The 4,289-nt window shown below is 37.6% G+C and overlaps 1 protein-coding gene across 2 annotated transcripts in view; it reads right to left on the bottom strand.

Annotated features, from left to right (window-relative positions):
• Positions 1-4,289, bottom strand: part of Rnf13 (ring finger protein 13) — a 91,286-nt gene that overhangs the window by 46,522 nt on the left and 40,475 nt on the right. The window lies entirely within an intron of this gene.

Raw genomic sequence — 4,289 nt, 5'->3', positions numbered from 1 at the left:
TACTGGCTTTGTGGGAGCCTAGGCCTTTTGGATGCTCACCTTACTAGACCTGGATGGAGGTGGGTGGTCCTTGGACTTCTCACAGGGCAGGGAACCCTAATTGCTCTTTGGGCTGATGAGGGAAGGGGACTTGACCGGGGGAGGGAGAGGGAAATGGGAGGCAGTGGCAGGGAGGAGGCAGAAATCTTTAATAAATAATTAATAAATTAATAAGAAAAAGAAAAGAAAAAAAAAAGAAAATACTATGGCATGAAATACCTATGGCTGATTTGATGGAACTTGACTCTCTACAAAAGTGAAAATTTGATTTCATGGTAGAAAGAGAAGAGATTTTTCTTGCAGAGAAGACAGCAATAACAAGCCAATAGCATGCTAAAAACAAAATTAGAAACAGAAAGAGCTACTTGAAAAGAAAGGTGCCTCTGGAAAGCAGGGGACCCAAGAACAGAATCTCATAACTACATAACCTAGTTTTAAAAGCTTCTCTTATTATTACAAAATGTATTAATTTAGATAAGTAACTTCTATACCAATTAATATAATACACTCAACTGAGAAGGTTGTTCTCAGGAGTTAACAAGTTAATATACACAAAGCTCTTAAACCAGTACCCAAACAGCTTCCGGCACACAGGAAATGTGCTCTTGTTATGATTAATGCATGGCAATTCATTTAATTATTACTGATATAGACTCAGGGGTGAGAAGAAATAAGAAAAGGAAAAGCAGGTTATGGAGCCCTTGAAGGCCGTTGAGAATAGCAAACTTGGAGTTTCCTCTTGTGAATGCCAAGCTGACACTTGAAAACAGATAAATGGGATGTCAATGGAATTTCAGAGCAATCAACTGTGGCTGGATTTAACAAAGTAGGATGGTGGCAATGACATAATTTTTTTTCATAACTATATTTTTGTCCTTGGGAACCTGGAAGATGTCTTTGACCAAAAGTCACAAAAACTAAGCCTGACTTGCTAGAGGGAACTAGAACTGGCTTTGAACATGTTGAATTTGAGAGGCATCAAGGTTTACCAGGTGAAAGATTACATCAGTCAAACTAGAGGCAAATATTCAAAGATTTTCAGTAAATAAATTCATTTATTAACTCAGTGTTTTGAATAAAACTCACTATAATTTTCAAAATGAAAGTCAAAAAAACATAATCCACATCTTTATCTTTCCTATCATTCCCAATTTCCTCGAATAACTATACATAGAGCTAAATATAATTTTTGTTACTCTATCAAGAGACAAAAATAAGCAAGCATGTATACACATTTATATTATAAACCTGCAAAAATCATAAAAGCATAACAAGGGTAGAAATGAATCTCTTAAAAAAGAGCACAATTACTGGGTCAGACTGAACAAATTTAGAATCCTTTTTACTTGAATGCAAGTTGACATTTCAAATTTAAAAACTGTTGTCTGAAATATGTTGCATAGATAATAATTTCTCATACTGTAACAAGTGAGGGAGAAAAAGATCAAAAGCAGGAGACTACCTCAGACTGACAGGTGATACTCCATGAACATTATCCATGCACCCCCAGAACATGCTTAGTATTCTGAGACCAATGGGCTTCAGACAACTGGCAAAAAGATGTCTGACAAAGAACTCATTGTTCTAAATGTACTCTCTTCTAACTATAATATTAACACAACTCTTAAGTTTAGGTTATGATTTCAACATATTTTATAAGGGAACCCAGAGTAATCCCAAAATCGAAAAAAAAAAAGTCATCTTTCTGATCCACAGGTGTCTATTTTGCAGCAACAGCAAACAAAGAACTACACACCCCATTCAACAAAGGTGAGACCAAAAAACAAGATCTACACCAATAAACACCAGTATGTCATAACTCCAGATGTCTAAATCCTAGCAAAAAAAAAAACCCCACAAATATGAACAAGCAAGTCAATATGCCTCCTCCAGAAGCCAGCAACCCTATTGCAATAGATACCAAGCAAAGCAATTTAGCTCCAGCACAAGACAAAGACTTCAGAATAGTAATTATGAGTATGTTCAAGACCCTTAAAGAGGATGTAAATAAAAACCATGAAAACAGAGCAAAATGAAATAAAGAAAACAATGCAAGAGATGTAAGTAGAACTTAATATAAAAATAGAATTGCTAAAGAAAAGGCAAGTTGAAATAAGGCTCAAGCTAAGTGTGGTGGTGCACGCCTTTAATCCCAGCACTCAGGAGCAGAGACAGGCTGATCTCTGTGAGTTTGAGGCCAGCCTGGTCTACAGAGTGAATACCAGGACAGCTAGGGCTACACAGAGAAGACATGCCTCAGAAAACAAACAAATAAACAAAAATAATAAATAAATAAAATTAAAAAAAATAAAGGAGCAGAAGAGGAGGCAGAAAGAATATGAGTCCGTGGGGATGGGAGAAACCTAGAAAACGGGCCCTCTAAATCAACGTGAGCAAAGCCATATGAACTCAGAGACTAAGGCAGCAGGCAGGGCCTGCATGGGTCTGTACCTCTGCCTACATATTAAGGCTTACAGTTTAGGGTTTTCATGGGATTCCTGAGTGTGCAAAAGAATTGGTCTCTGATTCATGTGCCTTCTCTTGGGCTCTTTTCCTTCTGTTGATTTGTCTTGTCCAACTTCAATGTGGCAGTTTTTGTTTTGCCTTATTATATTTTATTTTGTTATATTTTATTATTATCTCTAAGAAACCTAATGAGAGATGAGGAGGAAGTGGATCCAGGTGAGAGAGGAGGTGGGGAGCAACTGGGGGAAGTAGACAGAGGGGAAACTGTTACCAGGATATATTATGTAAGAAAATAATGTATTTTCAATAAAAGGAAGAAAATTAATATCTATGGGAAATTATATGGAAAAGAGATAAGTGTGCTGTGCTGAGTTGTTACACCTTTCAGGAAGAATTAAAGGACATTAAAATTGATGTATTCTTAAATCAATAAGCAAACTAAATCTTAAAATTAAAAAGGGAGAGATGAATAAAACAACAGCAAAGTAACAGGAACTAATAAACACGGCTAATAACTCAATATTAATGATCTCATATACAGACAGAGAGACTGGATCAGAAAGCAGGATCCATCTTTCTGCTCCTTCCAAGAAACACATCTGTAGTAATAGGAGCGGCAGGGCTGTGTCCCCAGCACCCCGGCCGCCTGCTAGCTTATGCCCCGAAATAATTACACGGACACTGTATTCTTTTAAACACTGCTTGGCCCATTATCTCTATCCCTTACTGGCTAATTCTCCCGATCAACCCATCTCTAATAAACTGTGTAGCACCAGTCTCACCGGGAAGATTCTAGCCTACGTCCATTCTGGGTCGGAGCTGCCTGGGAGAGAGGAGCCTGGCATCTGTCTGAGGCGTCTACCCCAGAGAGCAGAGCTATTGAGTCTGAGATCACTTCCTCTTCCTCCCAGCATTCTGTTCTGCCTACTCCACCCACCTAAGGGATGGCCTATCAAAATGGGCCAAGGCAGTTTGTTTATTACCAATGACCTTCCTCCATCACACATCTTACCATCAAGGACAGACATCAGTTTGGGCAAAGGGATTGGAAAAGGCATTCTAAGCAAATGGAACCAAGAAGCAAGCCATTTTTATAGCTGGCATGGTAGACTGACACAAAAAGTAATCATAAGAAATAATAAAGGGCACTATATCTCATTAAAGAAAAAATCCACCAAGAGAATATTATAATTCTAAATATTTATGCACCAAATACAAGGGTACATGATTTCATAAGAGAAACACTACTACAGTTAAAATTACATATTGATCCTAACACAGTGACAGTGGATAATTTTAATATTTCATTCTCATCAACAACAAGTCATTCAAACTAAGTGGAGTAATGAGAGAATTAAATAGCATCACAAATCAAATGAACCTAACAGGCAGAAGGTGCTTTAAAATTGATCACATATTAGGATACAAAGCAGTGTTAACAGATAAAAGAAAAATTGAAATAACACCCTGCATCTTATCTGACCAGAACAGCTTAAAGTCGGATATCAACACTAGAAACAGCAGAAAGTGTAAAAGTTCATGAAAGCTAAATAACTCACTACTGAATGAAGACTGGGTCAAGAAAGAAATAAGGAAGAAAATTTAAAACTTTTAGAATTGAATGCAAATGGAAACCACATACCCAAACCTATGAGCCACAGGAGAGGCAGATCTAAGGGGCAAGCTCTGAACACGACGTGCCGACATCGAGAAACTGGAGATGTTCTCAGACTAGGAACTTAATGATACACTTGAAAGCTCCAGGAAAACGGGGGGCAATAACA

This window comes from Microtus ochrogaster, chromosome 1 (genome assembly GCF_000317375.1).
Source record: "Microtus ochrogaster isolate Prairie Vole_2 chromosome 1, MicOch1.0, whole genome shotgun sequence".
Lineage (NCBI taxonomy): Eukaryota > Metazoa > Chordata > Mammalia > Rodentia > Cricetidae > Microtus > Microtus ochrogaster.
This window is presented reverse-complemented; position numbering and strand designations above follow the sequence as displayed.